This window comes from Rattus norvegicus, chromosome 2 (assembly GCF_036323735.1).
Source record: "Rattus norvegicus strain BN/NHsdMcwi chromosome 2, GRCr8, whole genome shotgun sequence".
Classification (NCBI taxonomy): Eukaryota; Metazoa; Chordata; class Mammalia; order Rodentia; family Muridae; genus Rattus; species Rattus norvegicus.
The window spans coordinates 29153416-29174181 of NC_086020.1; the positions used below are offsets into that span (position 1 = coordinate 29153416).

General features: G+C 46.0%; 1 protein-coding gene and 1 long non-coding RNA gene across 2 annotated transcripts in view; one reads left to right on the top strand and one right to left on the bottom strand.

The window, feature by feature from the left end:
* Positions 1-9753, bottom strand: part of Sv2c (synaptic vesicle glycoprotein 2c) — a 195538-nt gene extending 185785 nt beyond the window's left edge. Inside the window, exon 1 of the mRNA NM_031593.2 lies at positions 9631-9753. The gene's annotated coding sequence lies outside the window, so the exon portion shown is untranslated. The remainder of the gene's footprint in view (positions 1-9630) is intronic.
* Positions 9754-10033: 280 nt separating this feature from the next.
* On the top strand, positions 10034-11427 carry LOC134485822 (uncharacterized). Its single transcript, XR_010064044.1, has 2 exons — positions 10034-10268; positions 10549-11427. It is a non-coding gene; the product is annotated as an uncharacterized LOC134485822 (long non-coding RNA).
* Positions 11428-20766: the final 9339 nt, after the last annotated feature.

Genomic DNA, 20766 nt, shown 5'->3' on the forward strand with positions numbered 1-20766 from the left:
CAGTGACTGTTACGATAATCAGGCAGTAAAGCACCAGAAAAAGATCTGGATACCTAGATTGAGAGATGAACCAGAGAGCCCCCAAGATAGGCTTTTTAGTAAATGATACTAGACAATCAGACTTGCAAAAATAATCTAGATACAGACTCTACACCTCTTAACAAAAATGGATGGAAATGGGTCGTAGACATAAATATAAAATACAAAAACTACAAAACTTTTTGAAGCAGCACAGGATAAAATCTAGCTGACCTTGAGCTGGACATCAGCATTTTAGATACAACACTAGAAGCATGATCTACAAAAGCAAGTCCGCAAGTTGGACTTCACTAAAACTGAAAATGCTTGAAGGCAGAGACATGCCACCATGATTAAGCGAAAGCACTTGTTCTTGCTGACCCAGGTTTAGTGACCCAGGTTTAGTCCCCAACACTTACACGGTGGCTCACGATCACCAGTAACTCCAGTTCCAGGGGACCTGACACCCTCTGTTGACTTCAACAGGCAGCAGGCACACAGTACTCATCCATGGCAGATGAAACAGTCTTACACATGTAGACAAATAAATACATTTTATAAAATTAAAGTCATTTGTGACTTAGAGTTGTATGTGAGGTGAGTAGAGGCAGAACTGAGAAGGGAGGCTGGCAAGAAGTGGGATCTGAGGAGGCTTTCTAACAGGATTCTCAAGGGATGCACTCCCTACTAAAGCAGTCTCAGGCATCAAGGCAGAGCCACAGAAGACATCTGCTATTCTCACAGGGTTACTATGGATTCCCTCTTTGAAGGAGGAGCTTTTACAGTTCAAAGACTTCTTCCGGAAAACAACCCAGTAGCAGCTCTAGAGTACATTTCATTGCCGAGATTTATCACCCTGACACAGCCAGGCTTGGAAGAGGATGTTCAGAAATGTCTGAAGGTAAGAGGTCACCCAGCACTGCCCTGTTCTGCTGCTGCAGCCCCTGAGGGCTCCTGACCCAGATGATGCTGCAGCCACTGATGTAACAGAGATGCAGAGGCCAACAAAGTCCACGCCCTAGAAACAGCTAGAGTGTGAGTTCTGCTGCATACCATGACTAATAGCTACTCTGACTGTCAAGTGATCTGTGCTTTTGGGACCTCCTCCTTGTGTATTGGTATTGAATGGACAGTCTTTAAAACAATGCAGAAGAAAATCCCAGGCCCTGGCAGGTCTCTGGATAAGTGCGCATTAGAAATGTGTGGTTTCTGCTGACAATGACACAGAGTAAGGCGAGCCTATTGCTATTCAAGTTGTAAAGAAAAAGTTTAGAGCCTTCATAAACTATCAAAAAATTCTTTGACTGTATTCACCAACCCCTCCCACCCCCCAGCAAGGAATAAGTAAAATTTCCGTGAATGAAAGCAGTTTTCATTTTTTGGAAGGAATTAGTTTTATCTTAATTTTAAGAAATCCTTCCTTTTTTCCTGGTATTCTAACTGTATTGATTAAAGCAATGGACCGGGCTCTTTAGAACATGCTCTTAGCAGCTTAGGGAGACAAGCTTCCTTGTTTGACAATGGGAGCATCAAACATCACAGCCCGCAAACATCCCTTGTGACTCTGGGTCAAGTGTGGATCCCCTTCAAAACATCTGGTGACCATTTCAAAAGACTTATCTGGGGACCTTTAGAAAGCCTGAGGTTTTAGTAAGAGCTTGACTGTTATCCTAGAGAAAATGCTCTGGGGTTTGCAAAGGACAGTTAAGAGATCAAAAAGGAACTACACACCTGACAAAGGACTGGTTTTCAAAACAACCACCACCACCACAACCACAACACCTCTGAAAGCTCAACAGCAAGGAAAAAATCTCCATGGGAAAAGTGGTTAACAGCTCTGGACAGACACCAGACCAAGAAGATATTCAGGTATCAAATGAGAATATGGAAATCTGCCCTGGGCCAGATTCCTGTGCCAATCAGGAAACTGTAAATTAAGAGAGTAGTAAGACACCAGTGTGGGGGTGGCGGAAGCCTTTGGGAATGTGTGGTGTTGCATAAATGTGACAGGAATCCTAGTGTCTCAGAGCCATTGGAGTGGCAAAACAAAGCAAACAGAAACAAAACAACCTCCCCAGGTGAGACTCAGAGGCGTGGAGAAGCAGCCTTCAGGCAGCAGAGTTTCTACAGTGTAGAAACTACCAACCAAGGCTGCGCCCAAGACTGGTCCCCTACAGAGAACTCCTACTGGGACTCGCTAAACCTGCTCCCCGGTTCACCCTCATACCTCATACCTCATACCTCCTTATTCAGCCATAAGCAATAAACCTGCTTCCTCGTAGGTACGAACTAAGAAGGCTGAGGTTCGGGGCTGCAGCCGGTGAGGTCCACAGCTCTACGTTTTGATCAGTTGTGATTTTTTTCTGTAATGGCTTCCATCTGTGGCAAAAAGACATTTCTGTGACGAGGGGCGAGAATTATACCACTATGTAGGTATAAGGACAAATACGTGTTCTAGAAAACCAAGGGTATGTTTTATAGAGCGTGGTATGGTGCAGTGGGAGGGGTGAATCAGTGGGCCCATGTTGAGACCCCCCCAGATACCAGCCATATGACGGGTGTGGTATGCAATAGAGTTTATTTGGGGGCATGGGAAGGGAAGTTGAGAAGGGAGTAGAGGCAGAGAAAGACAGATTTAGAGAGAGCGAGAGAGAGAGATATTGAGAGAGAGAAAGAGAGAGATTTAGAGAGAGAAGAGGCTGGCCAGGAACACCTGGTGGGGGATAGAAGAAAGGGAAAAGGGGGTCAGAGAGAGACAAGGGGCAGAGAGTCAGAGAAAGAGGGAGCGGTCGGTCTAATAGTCCTTTTATAGCAAACCAGGCCTACCTGGCTGTTGCTAAGCAACTACTGGGTGGCCTGTAGAAGTTATTAGGGATTGTGCTGGTTTAGTAACGTGACACTTGCAGGTTCTCATCCAGGTTCCACCACCTCACTACTTCTGAGTAATTGGCTGGACTTCCAGTACTAACCATCCTCCTCCTCTTGTGAGTAGGGCTTAAGCCCGAGAGCTGTTGGCCATCACGAAGGCATGTGTGCCTCTACTGCACCAGGAGGGGTCATCGTGCCATGCTGGTCACTGCTGTGGTACAGAGGTATTAGAGCTGGGTTGGGCTGCTGGTTGCTTCCCTGCTTTGGAAGCTTGCATGAAACCATGGAAGTCTTCAGGGAGGGGACATTCAGGTCCAGCTCAGACCCTCTGAGGCCTGTGTCTGCCATGTCTAGTGTCTTCAGCAACAGGGATTTAACCTCTCCCCTCTTATGGGGGGAAAGGGCAGTAGTAATAGCCTATAATGCTTTGGGAGTATCTTGGACAAGTCTGACTAAAGGGGGGCAAAAATAAATTCATTCCTATATTCTCCCCCCCAAGATCTTCTCCAATTACTCCCCAAGGATGCCAGTTTGGACTTCACTCTTCCATACTTTTGAATGTATCTCAGTTTCTTAGATAAAAGCACACCATATCTTCTGATAAAAACTTGGCAACATTTTAATGTTAACATGTATCCAGAGTGTTTCCTGTTAATGTTAACATGTATCCAGAGTGTTTCCTGTTAATGTTAACATGTATCCAGAGTGTTTCCTGTTAATGTTAACATGTATCCAGAGTGTTTCCTGTTAATGTTAACATGTATCCAGAGTGTTTCCTGTTAATGCCTGCCCCTCATCCATTTCAATGGCTGTACAGCGCTTCGTGACTTGGACGACCCAGTTGACCCGATCAGCCTCTGATAGACATTCATGCTATTTATAATTGTTCACTCTGCAAATAATTGACTAAGGACTCTCCTCCATCTCTGATAACTGATAACTCGGAGCGTGTCTAAAGGGGGGACGAAGAGGTCTCCTAGAAACCAGCTCTTCCTAATTGAAAGGAAACGTGCGTGGCGCTCTCTACAATACTAAGATAATAGGGCTGCATCAGAGGAGACAACTGGCAGCAAGAACAGAACGCTGTGTCCCTTGAAGTGTCCTCTCACCAGCCCCCCCTCCCCCGTGCTCTCTCACTCTTTCCCTCATCTCCCCAAGGACAGGAAGAGCTCACGGTAACACCAACAAATTCTATTAATACCACACAGAGGCCAAGACAGTGTAGGCAGTGAAGGCAGCCAGGGAGGTAACTGACTACAGGGAAGCAAGCAGGGAACAAGAGCCACAGGGAGTTTAGTGAAGAGAGACTAGTACTGTCTTTCCTCTCTCTCTCTCTCTCTCTCTCTCTCTCTCTCTCTCTCTCTCCCTCTCTCTTTCTCTCTCTCTCTCTCTCTCTCTCTCTCTCTCTCTCGTGTGTGTGTGTGTGTGTGTGTGTGTGTGTGTGTGTGAGAGAGAGAGAGAGAGAGAGAGAGAGAGAGAGAGATGAGAGATGAGAGTCAGCTAGCTAGTTAGTTAGCTAGTTAGTTAACTAGTCAGGTAGTTAGTGATCAACATTCTGTACCTCCCTCAACCACTCTCCACCTTCCTTTTGACAAAGTGTCTCTTGCTGAACTTGAAGCTTATGACTTCAGCTAGGCTGGTTGCCCAGAAGACTCTAGGGGTCCTCCTGCTCTAGCTTCCTAAGGTTTACCCCTGTAAACCAGCATACCATGCCTTTCACAAGGCTCCAAGCTCAGTGCTCCACGTTTGCACACCAAGGCTGGCTGCATGCAAAGTCCTCAACCCAGCTCTTTTCTTTTTTTTTTTTAATGATGAAATTGATGAGCTTTATACACAACATTGGCTGCATTTGGTGAATAAAATAATAATAAATAATGTGTATAAACTCTAACACACATTAAAACATGGAGATGAGTTTAAAATTTTTAGTGTAAACAAACAATATTTTAGTGTGCTGTAGTCGGGTGCTGTAATCCTCCGTCCTACCAGGAGATTAATCTCCAGCATGACAGTATTGAAAGTGACAAAAGTGCAGCTCTAATGAGGGGGTTTGTGCCTTATAGAAAGAAGAGAGTGAGAGGGAGCTGCCTTGTTCCTTCTGTCAGGAGCACTTCTATGAACAATAGGACCCCAGTATGCTCTGGGTGTAGAGGCTCCTTGATGGGGAGCTTTACGCCCACATAAATGGCTGGGTATACTGACATGAACATATTATCCCAGAATGCAGGAAGTGGAGGCAGCAAGATCCATGGTGTTCTCTGGCCAATCTAGTTGAAGCAATGCCCTCCAGGGTTACTGAGCCACCCAGTCCCCAAAATACGGTTCAGGGAGCATAACTGAAAAGACACTTAACTGGTCTCCATGTTCACATGCACACACATACCTATACCAATAAGTATGCACACACCCATGCGCATGCGCGCCCACACACACACACACACACACACACACACACACACACACAGTACTGGTGATGGACAAAAGAAATTGGTACCCTTGTTTATAGTAGGAGGTAATGTAAAATGTTATAATCACTGTGGAAAACAGTGCAACGGTTCCTCGAAAAAGTAAAAATATAATTAACACATGATGTAGCAGTTCTACCTCTGGATATTTGGCCCAAAGAATTGAAAGCATGATCTCACAAGAACATTTGTATACCAAGTTGGGAGATCGCAATTTGTAATAGTTGAAATATAAAAGTATCCCATGTGTCCATAGCTGAATAGATCTATGCACACAGTGAGATATCATTCAGCCTGAGTGAGAGAGGACATTCTAATGCATATTAAAGGATGAGGAAACATCTGGAAATTAGGACAAGAGAAATAAGGGGATCATGAAAGGTCAAATGTTACATGAGTCCATTTATATGAAACAGTCATAGAGACAAAAGGTGGCATGGTGACTATTAGCAGATAGGGGAGGGAATAGAGCCAACAATAGTAACAATAGTACATTTATGGCATATATATATGTATATGTATATATATATATACATATATATCACCACAACTTTTAAACTGGTATTGTGTAAAGTAGAACTCCATAACATAGCTGCCAAACTAAAGGCTAAAAAGTAAAATATCCTGTCTTAACTGTAGAAACAAGAGAATAAACAAAGACGATATAACAATGCTTAAAATAAATCAAGCTTTGCACATTGCTTAATTGGAAAGTAGGCTACACATACCCTAAAAGGCATGGCATAGAACTGAATGGACCACTTTCTCTACACAAACAGAGCTTCATGTAATGTTCAATGAGTTAAGAGTTAATAAAAATATTTCTTATAGTCTATTTTTAAAAACTCAAATTTAAAATATACATAATCTATTTTTCTATTTCTTGGCATGGTAGATTTTAGACCCAGGAAAGAGCAAACTACCCAATTCAGCCAATCTATTTATTTGTTTTATGTCGTTCAAATTGTTCAGCAGCCTAAGCTGCATGATATTCAGTGATCACTAACTGGCCCTCACTGTGCAGGGCGTGTGATAAAGTCAAACGGTATCTTCATGTAGCATCAAGACATTTCTAGCAGGAGTCAAATGATAATCCAGCCTCTTGCTGCTCTCAGCTGCCTCAAGGAAGACCCTCCTAATTCAGTCTGCTGCAAATTTTCACATTGGCTTCTCACGTGTAAAGAAACATTAAAAAGCAAAGAAAATTTAAAAAAATTATGTAGCCATGGGTGAAAGCTGTATATAGTTGAGGAGGGAGTGAGGAAGAGACCCGCCCCTCTTATGCTTGCAATCAAATCTAATCTGAAGGATGAGTTTAAGCAAGTGTGTGCCCTGAGAACTTGTGTCAGACAGAAAGCCCAACAAACGGGAACCAGCAGAACACACCAGTGGACTGCGGCTTCTCCCCTAAAGCAACCGAATAGACTCTGGAGAGCGGCTTCAGGTTCACCATAGCAAGAAATCTACTGCTAGGTGTCTAAGAGGAACAACAAGACTGAGCTGCCCAAGATGACACATTGACGAATCAGATGCTTTTGTTCACGAAACATGTCTTCGACAAATTCATTTCGGATTAAGCATGCATGTTCCTAGTCCTAAAAAAATGGGTTTTCTGGTAATCATGTGACACTATGTGACACATGTGACAGCACACTATGGCTTTCTTTTCAGTAATCACACCGAAGCTGGGAACCGCAGCTCGCTCTCTGGAGTACCATGCACAGAGAACAATCACCATGTTTACCTAAAATCTCTTAGGTTAATCTATTGGTGAGGCCAGAGAAGAGAATTTCCCTGGGTGGAGCCTGAAAAGCAAGTGGATTTTCTTTCTCCACTACATCACCCGAAGCAGCCAGAGGCCCTCCAGACCCTTTCCTCTCTGCCTGCCTGCTTCAGACTAATGACACTTAGGATGTCGGGAAAGGACTACCGTCCACATGTGTTGACACGGACTCCCAAATTTCATTAAAGAAACAATAGTAGGAAGTCGTCATACTTTTTTTAAAAAAGAAAACTGTTTTCTTTTTTTTTCCTGAAAGGTGTTTATTTCATCCTTTCTTATGCTTCCAAGGCTGTCTGAACACAACTCTATGGGGAAACGAAGTCCTCCATTGGACGGTTTTCACCGTTCTACGCAATGGAGGATGGATGCCGACAGTTAAAATTCTAGTGGCCAATGACCATCTTGGGAGTAATGGGAAGCTAGATCTTTGTCTGGGTTTCTTGGTAACTACTTGTCTCCCTCTCCCCTTTCTTCCCTGATAGTCCACTCTTTTATTCCTTTTGTGCACACACTACAAATTTTGGGCGCAATCAGCTTTGCTACAGGCTTCCCAGAATGTGGTCTTAAAAAAAAAAAAAGATAGATTGGATTTTTAATATCCCATCAGTGAGTGCAAGATCAGCCTGAAGTGCTTTCAATACGAATTTTTATGGTTTAAAAACACCCAAAGCCATTTTCTAAGCCATTCTCAAATCTAGATGCCAGGCCTCTGCCTAAAGCCTTGGGAACGGACTGGCCTTAGAGAACCTGATGAACTCAACCAGGAAAGCGTTCGTGCGAAAAATTGCGCTGAGCACTAGGAAGCTTGCTAACATAAAATGAGAGGACTCTGAGAGCACCGTCTCACTCCAGCTAAGAACGAAAAGTAAACTAAAAAGCGTCCCCGCCCCCGTTTTGTTAGTCAATCAGCTATGCAGGAAGGAAGGGAGTCCTGCGGGAGAAAGGAGTATCTGGGCATCCCTCAGAGACTTAAAAGGCGTCTGGGTACCAGGGGAATCCTGGTCGCTGCGACGACGCCTTCGCAGTGCTACCACTGCGGCGCACTGCGGAGCTCTTTGCCTGCCTGCAGCCTCGGTCCTGCCCGGCATTCCCTGCCACCCCTGCCGCAGTCTATCCCCCACCCTAGAGCCTCCAGTCACTGCTGTCTGCACAGGGCGCGCCACAGGGCATCCATCACCCGGGAGCCTTTGACGTACACTCGCGCGCTCCCAGACAGGCTGGGTCTCCTAGCCCTCCCTCCCGCCGCGCCCTCCCCTCGCCGGGCTGTATTTGCATCACGCCCACACGTAGAGGGTGACGCGAGCGCCCCTCCACCCCCGCTCCCGTGGTCCAGGCGGTACTTCCAGAGCTGGTGACTCAGCTCCTCCCTCTCCACCCCCGCGCGTGGCGACTGAGGTTCCCGCACGCCCACAGAGATGCTCCTTGTATCTGCGGTTGGGGTGCTGCCTTCCCTGGCCAAGTTCTAACATCTTTCCCGCCCGGCCAGAGGCGTTGCAGACGGAGAAAGTACTCTCGATTCTAGAGCCCATTTGGAGAGGAAAAGTCCACCAAGAGAAGATGGTGGGCTGTCGCCCCATTTCCTCTTGGCCTTAAATTAGAGACCTCGGTAGTAATTGTTGCTGTCGTCGTCGTCGTCATCGTCATCATCATCATCATCATCACCATCATCATCATCATCATCTTTACTGGGGACAGTCCCTCTCCTAAGAAACCCTCACTCTTAGATGTGCTTCACTGCGCCGCCAGGCGCATAGTGGACGCTCCATAGGGTTTTGCTGAATGGAGGTGCAGTGTCAGAGAAGTGTGGATTCTTACAAAGGGCCACAGCCCGCACGCATCCCCGCTTGCAGCTTTTATTTTCCTGCCCGCACAGATGCTACTCGCGGGCTTTGGGGAGTGTGTGTGTGTGTGTGTGTGTGTGTGTGTGTGTGTGTGTGTGTGTGTGTGTGTAAGAGTTGGAAAATTGACGGGTTTTCTGTTAGCCTCCCGCAGAGTCGACTGCGGCTCCGCGTGCTCTCCAACCACCTCTGTACGTCTGCAGAGGGTTCCCCGCAGAAAAAGTTGAGCCAGAGGCTGCGGCGATGGCTCGGTGATGGTGGGCACTCCCGGCTGCCTGTTTTGAATAGTCTCTCCTGCCCTCCCTGAAACTCTCCTCGCCCCAACCCCTAAAGCAGAAGGGAGCCTCCTGCAGTTGCCCACCCACCTGCCCTTGAATCCCGAACATAGCGCACCTCTGACCTACTCCAGCCCAGTAAACCCGGGGTCACTCAACTGCCTCAGTGAGATTTCCTGCCTCCCATCCCGACAAAGGTCCCCAGCGGGCAGCCTGCCTCACCTGCAGCCGCTTTCCCAGGGCCAGAGCGGGCAAAGTTGCGCTAGTTGCGCTTCTAGAAGGCTGCAAAAGTTCTCTGGTTACAACGCTCAGTCTCCCGGTACAGAAGAGGAATCTAGCACGGAGCGAGCTCTCCCCACAGTTGCGGGGGACTCCCTACTCACCGTTCCAGCCGCCTGGGACCCCCCTGCCCTGAGCGGTGTCAGCCCTGCAGCCGTCGCCGCGCGAGCGCCCCTCCGTTTGCAGCCCGAGGCCGCTTCGGTCTGCCACTCTCTCCTGCAGCGCGCGCAGTGGTGACTCCTTTGAGCTGGTCTGAGGCGAGAGGAGGGGCGGGAAAGTGGCTCCCGGCGGCCACGCTGCGGTCCTCCTCCTCTGCCTCCTCCCTTCGGTACTGCAGTGGCGGGCGGCGGCGTGGCGAGAGTACAAGCGATGCGCAGGGAGGGGGTTACGGCGCGCGGGGGAGGAGGGCGCTGTGCAAGGCTGGGCGAGCTCCCGGTGTGATGCGGAGGCGCTGCTGCGGTGCGGGGGGTGGGGGGAGGACGGGGGAAGGGGTGCGGTAGGGGTTGGCTCCAAGTGACAGGTACTTTTGGAGAAGTCAGAGCTCAGTTTGTAGCAGGGGGGAGGCGGGGGGAGGTATAAGGCACCCGTGCTGAATTAGTCACCGAGTTGTGACTGCGCTGCTCATTTGGCGGTTCCAGCAAGGCACAAGGAAATTGTTGATTGCTGGAGGCCAGTGCCCGGGGAAGAAGGGCTTTTGTTCTGTTTCTGAGACTGGAACTGGTTAATTTTGACTTGGCTTTCGGTAAGTCAGAAGGCTGGAGTAGCTGATCACTCCCCCGCCACCCCCATCCCCCACACATACACCTGAATCTCCTGCTGGCACACAAGTCGAGAGAAAACTTGGGACACAGCGGAAGGAACTCCATGAGCAGTGTGTGTGTGTGTGTGTGTGTGTGTGTGTGTGTGTGTGTGTGTGTGCCCAGACCAGGGAGCAACCGGGACTTGGGGCGGGGAATTTCTTAGCATTTTTAAAAGAAAAAGAGAGAGAGAGAAAGTCGCTAGAATATTGCTCTTGTTCCCAGGAATGCCTTAGCGAGGGAGAAACCGGAACCTCAACCTCACCTTAGCGCTGGGGCTGGACTATACCAACTGAAATTCACCCTGGAGAGACCACACCCAAGCACCTACTCTGTCTTGGCAGGACAGGGCAGGGCGTCGTCCTCCTGTTACCCAGCCGAGCACCGAGCACCGGAAGGGACAAAGTGGGAAGCCGGCATCCCCATATAGTAAACCCTGCCACTTCGGAGCTCATGTGCTTTGGAAGGGTCCCCCAGGCAGGTGCCCACCGCGCAATCATTACTCTTATAATGACCCGAAGGAGAGAGACAAAGCGAGGCACGGGTGGAGGCTGCAGTGGGTGGAACTCTCACACAATTCCTCCCGCGATGTGTTCATGCGAAGAAATAGCCTGAAAGACTGAATGGGTGGCTAAATGCTTGGCCATGCTGATGCATACGTAAACAATGCATGTAAAGGTGCTGGCGAAGAGCAGCTGGACTCTGCTGAGATCCTGGAGAGGCTGGAGGCTCCGGCTAAAGAAGCTGCTGGGGACCACGTGGGCCGCCTGTGACAGATAACTCCAGCTCGCTGTACTCCGCTGTACTCCGTGTGAGCCTCGATTCAAGATGAGATCAAGAGAGGAAAATGGAGCCAGCCCTCAGCCTCTGGCTACCCCTCCTTGCTGCTCTTGCATTCGGAGCCTCAGGATTCTCAGGCCCTACACTTCCTGGACGTCTTTGAAAAACCCATCTGGCTAGTGTGTTTTGGTTAAATGCTTTGCTGTTTGCACCACTAACTGCGGTGCTGTGACATGATTGGATGGCATTAAAAAAAGCCCATTCACTTAGACATCCTTCCCGTGCATTCTCACTTAATAAATTAAACAACTATTTGGGGTAAAATGTTTGCTACCTTGTAAGGTACTGTGTAGGAAGGCCCAGGTGTGCTCCAGCATCAATATGAAATTTTTAAAAACGTAAATCTTATCTGGATCCCACTTGTGGCATTGCAAAATGTGCTGGTAATTCATTCGCTGCCCTGATGGATGCCTCTTTAAGGATGTGCCACTGACTGTGGCAGATTAATTTATTATTTCTCCAAGTGATAGAGTTATAGGGAACTATGAGATGAACCTTTAAAAAAATGGTCAACATATTTCATGATATGTGTCCTCTTCCTTCAACCAACCCCTGTGGGGTCCATGGACTCTGACAGGGTTAAGTGGACTTTCTAGGTCTGGATTTTCCCATCTTGTTACCTTTGAAGGTAACAGTTCCTACCCTGAACAGAGCTGAATTAGATGTGGCATTTAAACATTGTATCTTTGAAACACAGAGAAGGATTTCCTATTGCAATGATGAGCCTGGTGGCGGGGCGGCGGCAGCTCTGATTGGTCCTGCTGGGCACACCTCCTGGAGACAGCTCTCTTACTTGCTAGTATCATCCATTTCCTCTCTTCTAAAAACATCGGTCTCATAGGAGCCTATGCAAGTAAAGATGCACAGCTGTCCTTACCCGTAACACCTCAGGCCCTTGAAGTCACTACCTTCCTACTACACAAGAATTTCATTCTTCAACATGGTGTCTTTTTGTGACCCCCCAAAGCCAAGCCTTCCTGAACAGCATATTGGATCTGTCTTTGCATCAGCAAACTGGTTTCACTTTTTAAGAAAAGATGTACAGGCGCTATAGTTATTTTTTCAAAGTATACTCAAGAACCATAGTGCCTAGCGTACAGTGGCCACGGGCTAAGAATTATTCCTATTCCCCTTTAAATAGAGGAAAGTTTTCCACAGCCCCTGAATGTTGCTCCCTGCAAGCTCAGAGTAGCATCTGGCTTCCATGACAAGGATCTAGAGAGGGCCGCATACCTTTGGACACAAGCCCCCACCCTCCAGTTCTTTTCTCTGCCACTGGAAATCTATACATAGGTACAGACACATCCTCTTCCTGCTCTCAGCACTGTTCCCAAAGATGCCTACCAACACGTCTCTCTTCAAATTTGTAATGGCCATTCATCTCCCACCACAAACAGCCTAGATTCTCAAGTGGGACTTACATTTACACTCTGACTCCCACACTCTGCCCCTTTGCCCATTCAGTCCCTGGAGCTCATTACCTGTCCCTTCTAACACACAATCCACCCTCCCCTTCTCGTTCTAATGGGATCTTCCACTCTCCTCTCATTGAATTATACTGTTTCAGAAACTCAAGTTTGTAAGAACCAAGACCCTACATTACAAATGGCTGCTATCTTCAGTCCCCAGCTCCGAAAAAAAGGAAAAAGAAAAGAAAAGAAAACAAAACAAAACAAAAAAAAAAAACCAAATGGCTGCTATGTCTTGGTTCAGTCCCTGTCTCTCTCTCCTCTCTTGCAACTTGCTTTGCTGGAGAATGTGTTCTGTAGTTTTTTGCAGCCTGATGTGTGTTATCGCTTTACTTAACTATTCTGCTTGGGGTTTCCTATAATCCACCACAGAGATCTAAAGGCTTATTATATTTTTTCACAAAACCAGTATGTAGAGGCATGTACTATTTATACGTATCTAACTGCAGGTTTTGCAAAACAATTCTTGGTAACTATGGCTATTGTCCGACTATCCCTTCGGGTTTTATAAATGATGATATTCCAATGATCATTCCTCAAACACCTCGTCTCCTATTCTTTTAAGAGATGCTCGAGTACTGGGTGTGGTGTCTCACACCATTGATCTCAGCTTGGGAGGCAGAGTCAGCCAGATCTCTGGGAGTTACAGGCCAACGTGGTCAACGCGGCAAGTTCAAGCCCAACTCAGGTAATATAGTGAGAGCCTGTCTCAAATAAAATAAAATAATAAAATAACCGATTAGACCAGTATGGTAGATAATATCCTCAAGAGACAGAAGAAGAGACGATAAAATCCAGTATTTGAACAATCAAATCTAATAGAGGAAGCACTGGCCACTCCCACTATACGCAACCTTGGTCAGCTTTCTGTCACCGTAACAAAATCCCAAATATTATCAACTTATCAAGATAAAATGTTTGCCTCAGACCTTTTTGAGGTTTTGATCTACGATCCACAGCTCTTGCTTTGGGCCTGTACCAAGGCACCGCACGCACCCCAGTGGAAACATGTGATGGCACAGAAGCCCTTTCCACCGTGACCCAGGGAGCAAAGGGAACAAGGAGGAATCCAGCCCCCATCCCCCAGTCCTCTTGGGGCACATTCCCAGTGACTTCTCACCAGGGCCATCTTTTACAGGTGCCATTACCTTCCGTTCGTGCTGCCTTCTAGCACAATCCTTTAACCTATTGACCTCAGTGGGAGCCGGTGTGCCTAGCCCTGCTGGGACTAGATGACCCATGGTGGGTTGGTACCCAAGGGGCTCCCCTGGGGGGAGGGGACAATGACAGGAAGGATTTGTAAGGGTAGGATTGGGAAGAGGGGAGGGAACAGGACACGAAGTGAATAAAAGAATAAAATAATAATAAAAAAGGAACCCAGGCCACAAGGGGAGCAAACATGGTCCTTTGAGGGACTCTTAGGTTCCAAACAATGAGACTCCGCAAAGGTGAACACTATGCATAGAAGGGAATCAGATGTTAACCCTCACTACCGTCCATTGCAAGAGGGCTGCTGAATATGTTGCTTTAAGTGGAATAAGTCAAAAGAACGTGGACATGAAGGAGGGGGTAAACAGTCTTAATTAAGAAATTTTAGGTGAATGCTAGTCGTCGATGTTTGTATCCCCAAATTCTGTTATTTTACATAACTTTTTAAACAACTGCAAAACTATGACACCACTTCAATATATGGCTGGTAGGCACATGCTTTGTGTTTTCCTTATAGTAATGGAAAAATCCTTTCTGGGGGGAACCCTCTTATATCCTAGAAACTGAAAGAAGCAGTTCTACAATACACAATAATACGCTCTAAGGACATCACCATGAAGGAGAGCAAGCTTCATAACAGCAGTCTCAAAGATGTTGGGGATACCGGCCACAAAACTTTCTTTACTTGAAGAAAACTTTAAAAAGAAAGATCGAAAGCACTTACAACCTCAGTGGGAGAGGATGTGTCTACACCGTCTGGGACTAGATGCCCCAGGGTGGGGTGGTACCCAAGCAGGGCTCTGTAGGAAACTGGAAGAAATGGTCAATCCTATTTGAAGAAGCACCCAACCTCTGTCAGCCCGTTTGCTGTCTATCTTCCCAACACTCATCCCAGTGTCCACACATATAAACACACCTCACACTCTCCTAATTCTACTGAGGGATTCTCCCACTTTAAAAAACAGTGTCCTATATAATGACACTACAGCTTTATGCAGAGTGCTAAAATTATTTCTCTTCCTGTTTCACCGAAGACCTTGAAACATTTTGGGTGCACGAATATTCAGAAACTCGGCACAACAGAACATGGCTTCCAAGTAGACGCAGAACTGTTTGTGTTAGAGCTCAGCAGTTCAGTGGTGGAAATCAAGAGGGGAAAGAATGTGTGTATTGTTTTATATAACTGATTAAAAACAAATGAGAGAGTGATAAATAAAAGTGTAATGGGTATGCCAAAAGGGGTGGTGTCTTGACCATGGAAGGACAATTGATTTGAAACTTCTGTGTCTTCATCCCTTTCTGCCAGCCACGTCCTCTAAATTTTGTGACAAAACAAAACATCACCAACACATTGCAAATTTGAAGCACATGACTCTGACTTTCCAGGGGAGATGTCAATATCTATCTGCCCCAGAGAGAATACAATGATAGACTAAAGAAATGATGCCACGGAAGTCTGGTTTAGTGAGCCGGTGAGTTTCCAGGGTTTGCTTACAGGGGCAAGGATGATTCGAAGCATCTGTATCGTGAGAAGCCCTTCTCAGCACGTAGTGGATCTTTACGAAAGCTGGATCCCTCGAGTTCCCTGCATAGCATGCAGGCCGCTCGATAACAGAAAACCCCTCTGGCTCCAGTGATCGTTACAGCTTGTGTAATTTCAGGTGGGGCCCTGTGACCCTTAGAGCCATATGAACTTCCTGTGTTTCTTAAATTTCAGGAACTTCCTGACCCTTACAATCCCCTCACCTTTCCCTAGGGGAGATGGTTTCAATGAGGAGGAATTGGGATGCAGTGTGTATGCTTTCTTTTTAAGCTTCTTCATAGACTCTCTGCCTAAGCAGATCATTCCTTTCCAAGCTTCAGTGATTCAAGCACAGATGTGCAGCCTGTTAGACCATGGGGAATATCCTGCAACAGTGCCCTCATAGCACTAGCAGGCAAGTCTTCCCTGGGCTCTTTCTTGCTGTCCTCCGATGTGACACCAGACTCTAATGCCATCTTCTTCCTATTATGTAATTCTGGAAAATACTAGGCCAGGCAGGGACTCCCACAGTGAACTAAGATCTGCTCTGGCTATGTGATTTAGTGAAGGGGTCATCATATATGTATTTTTTCTATCTTTTTTCTTTTTTGTACACTGGGTCTTACCTCTGTAGCCCAGGCTAGCTTGATATTTCCTACATAGTCCAAGTTGACCTAGACAACAGGCTCCCACATTCTGGGACTGCAGGTGTATGTCTCCATGCTTGTGCTCAAGTTCTGTAATCTCTTCTCCTTCCCAGTGGTTAGTTTGGGCACGGGCTGGTTACATGATTCTGGCCAATGGCATGTGAATGGAGGACTTCTAGAGCGCTTTGAAAGAAGGTTTCTTCAACTCCAAAAACTTAACTGGAGAAACAAAACTCCAGTTTCAGCTTCTAGACACTGTGATCTGTAAATGACATTAAGGTGTCTACATTTCTAGACACAGAAGCATTTACATTGAGAAACACGGCATGCAGACAGGCCCTTGGCAAGGGCCCAGTAATCACAGAAGAGAATCAATTTAAGGACAACACATACACAAGAGTCAAGAACCACGTGAATTGAAAGAAAGAAAACTAACAAAAGAAAGAATATGTGTGTGTGTGTGTGTGTGTGTGAGAGAGAGAGAGAGAGAGACAGAGAGACAGAGAGAGAGAGAGATAGAGAGACAGAGAGACAGAGAGACTGTGTGCGTTAGCCAGAGCAGCCTTGCTTCCTTCCATTCTGGGGCCACAAATTGCTTTCTTTTCAAAGAATCCATCTTAAGTCAAAGCATTTTTATGCTTATACCTCCCCATATACAGCTCCAAGTAAAAGTACCCACTCCGTAGTACAGACTGCAAACATTTACGACTTCCAGTTGAATGGTGTAAAGCTCATTTGTGTTGGGAAAACAAGAAAGATGCGCCCATCTGTCCTAGCCCAAGCATCTAGCAAGTTCCTGAATCACAAAAAGCATTCGCAAATAACTGCTTAAAGCCGACATGGCTTCAGGATCTCGGCAAGCAAAAGGGAAACATTAGGAGTCCAGATGGAAGGCTGGGAATGAGAAAAAGTGGCTCAGTGAACACTCATGTTCTGGAAGAATCTTTCTGCTCAAATGGACAAGCAAAAGAGCCTCTCCAGACAGATTCAGGGAAATCTAAGAGCCCTCTAGCTGAATGGGTAGCTCAGAGGGGAAGGCAGCACGTCACTTAGCATTCTTTTTTTTTTTTTTGCATTTCATTTCATTTATTTTGTTTTCTTCTTGTTCTTTTTTTTTATTAACTTGAGTATTTCTTATATACATTTCGAGTGTTATTCCCCACTTAGCATTCTTGCTAGGGTGGAAATGAGGTAGAGAAAATACCCATAAGAGATTTTCTTGGTAAAAGAGAAAGACTCTGATGTGTGGCAAACTCTCTTACAAAGAAGGGGAAGGTGAATTCCTGACTTCAAAGCTGTTCAGGATACACCCTGGGTGTGTTTGTGGGAAACTAGTTGCTTTCCTCCATAGTCTTTGCTCATTTATGTTTAAAAAACAGTCAAACTTGTCATTGCAAACATGTTTAGCTTCAGTGCATGCAGACTCTAAGAAGATGGGGAAGAGAAGGGATGCAGCCTGGTCTATCTGTCGGACTGGGCAGACAAAGCCACACACACAAATGCTTCACACAAAGCATTGCAGAGGCTCACACTGTTGGAGACACCTAGAAACACAAACGTGTATAGGCAAATTGCTCCAAACTTCTTAACGGCTGAACAGCGACCGGCTCCAAGGAAAGGGCAGACTCTCTCAAGTCAAACAGTCATTGCCACAGACAAAGTGCGAACCAAACAGCTCATGACAGCTTGATCTATCTCTGACCTTAGCCATCTGAGAATGCATAAAAAGCCCATTAACCTTCAAACAATGAGAAGGAGGACTTTGAAGTTTTCATGCATGGAAAAACAGTTTTGAGGGATATTCTCAGAGAATAAGGTTTCAGTAAGCTAGGACCCAGTTGCTTACAGTGATCACTGTTACAAATTCATCACCTAGTGACTTTATTCCCTGTCCCCACAGCCTCTCCAGGTGATTATAGTTCTCTAGTGATTTACGTGCACCCAAACCCTAAACTTACTCCAACTCACCAGCCAAGAAAATCCATCTATTATGTGGCTCCAGGCTTCCTCTCCAGTTCTTCACCCCAGCATTTCTAATCTGGACTGTTTCTCTGACTTCCTTACCTACACTTTCTGGAAAACCAAATGCTACTTTCTCCAGTGAATTTGACAACCATTCTAGGTGAAACCTCCTTCTTAGCTCCACACCCTGAAAGCTCTGAGGTCCAACTGCAAATACAGAGCTCATCACTTACCGGCTTGGTTATAAATAATTCTGCTTCATTTCCTGTAATGCAACAGCACTGTTGGGGCAAGGCATCAGGTTGGGAACAATGTTAAAACCCAAATACTCTAGCCAACACACAAATATGCCTTCCACTTGCCTTCCTAAATGTCTTTGGAGGGTAATTAGTCTTCTGTGTTCCTTTTTAAATGTTTCTTCCTAAAATAAGACCTTTGGAAAGGTTCTTTCCATGTGTGGGGTTATAGCTTGAACTTGCAAAAAACTTCTTTAGAGGGCAAATTGCACACCTCTCTGAGAAATTCCCTGCAGTCTTAAGTCTTCCTTTGATTTCAGTTTTAAAGAACACAGGTATCCGCTTTGTGACAAAAAAAAAAAGATCTCTCATGCTTTGCCTTCTTGTTCTTTATTCAGTGATTTTACTGCTGCTTAGAGCACGGCAAAAAACGTATTATGGCTTCTCTGTAAAGCTCAAGTCTGAATCTGTCCACTGGGTCTCTAATGTTTTCTCCGGCTCCACTTCCCTGTTTAGCATTCTGCCACAGGTCTGCTAACACGCCGAGTCCTATTAATTCATTTTCCTGCTCAAAGGAGAAATATTGTTTCCATGTTCAGAATTTGTCTTGCATAATCTTTCTGCTCCAAATTAGTGTTCTAACACCCAGCCTTTCTATTTTAATAATAGATACACTAATTTCCCTATGTGATCTAGCTATTAAAATGCACGTAGTATACTCTTGGGACGTGAGGTTCACTTCTATTTTTAGGGTGATCCGTAGGTATTGGGGCTGACCAACTTTCAGGTCACAAATGGCTTCTTATTTTAAGCAGCAGCCAGACTGTGCACGTTAATGATGGAAACATCGGTATTAATAGTTGGTCTAATTTGTTTTTCTTCCTCTACATTTATAGACTAAAGATATTCCCTGCTGACAAAAAGAAAGTGTTTCAAAACACCTCCCACCCCATACACACCACTCTACTCTCAGTCTCAAGAAGAAGTTCTGGCACTCTATTAACTGGTTCCTGAATAGCAACACATCTTGTATGTGAGTTAAATCTCCCATGATGCACTGGTACTCGTTTGTACATAGATTGGCAGCCCAGAACTGATGTCTTTCTGTCTGTCTTTATGTCTTTCTTTCCCACATTCTTCCCATGATTCCCTGCAAACCTTAAGAAAGTAGCTCTTCATGTTTATGACCAATAGTAAGTCAAACCAAACTCACACCAAGCTATTATCAATTCCAAGTGCGCATAGGAAACTCTCTGCTAAGTTACAGCTTAACAAATGGCTGTGTTTGGGGCCATGGGGCATGTGCTGGCTTTCTCAGAAGTGTGTGGAGGGAAGCTCCTCTCCTTCTTGCCTCAGCTTTCTCATTTATCCTGTGGGAAGCAGGGTCACATTACTAACAAGAGCCTTAGTCATCGAGAAAGCTTCACCTTGTCCTTGTCTCTCTAACTCAAATGGTATCTTAATGAGGTGTGGTCACCACATCTAAAATACCTAGTTCTCTTTGAACCTTTCTGAGGACCTCTTGGGGGGAACAGAAGTTGGTTCAAGGTTTTTATCTCAAAATCACATTTCTTAAGACAGGTATTGAAATCACATCTCTCCAGGTTGGGCTGGAGGCAATGAAGAAGTGGCGGTGAGTGGAAGATGCTCCAGACCATTGGCTCCCAGAATGCTTAGTGACGGTTTCTCCATACATCGTCCAGACAGAGAGAGACTAGGAGACCACAGAGTACAGGATTCTTGGAGTCTCACAGGACAGTTAGCATTTGACAGGCCAAATGTCATCTTGGTAAAACACAGTGCCCAATGTCACTTTCTAATCTCCACTCTATCCAGAAAAAAAAAAGCTGAAAAACCCCCAGGACAGAGAGCTCGTGGGAGTGGACAGGAGTTTCGGAGATGTCATGCTGAGACCCAACAGTTTGGCAAGAGACACAAGTCCACACTCTTACTTACAAAGGACATCTGGATTCAACTTAGAGAAAAAGAAGAACACATCCATCAAAAGTTTATAACTGCAGCCTTGCAGGAGACCTTGTCGTAGGCACAGTAGACAAATGCCTGATAGAATATGGTCTTGACAAGAAGCCCATTGGTTTCACCACTGTCACTGTGATAGGATGAGGGGGCTTCCACATCTGCTTGTCAGAAAACACTTCCATATCAATGGGGCAGCTGTTGAGAATCTCTAGAAAAATGGAAGACGCTTCTCAGAACTCTGCTCCAATCATGGGTTGGTGGGTAGCAGAGATCTGATTAGAGTATAGGCCGATCGATTTCACCAGGAATACTTGTCATCAGTCCTGGTTGTGGGCCAGGGTCATGGAGGTCTGAGCTGCTCTCAGATGTGGTCAAAACTGAACTTCAGGCTTCAGAACATGAAGAGACAGCTCCAGGATGCAGCAGTCAGTCCAACTGAGACGCTGCCTAACAAGGCTGTCAGAGCTAGAACCCAGAGGTGGGGCTGGGTAAGGAGGAGAGCAACAGAGCATGAATTCGAGGCCCACACAGATCAGAGAAAGTCAGGGACTGGAGGGAAACAAAATCGCAGGAACCCA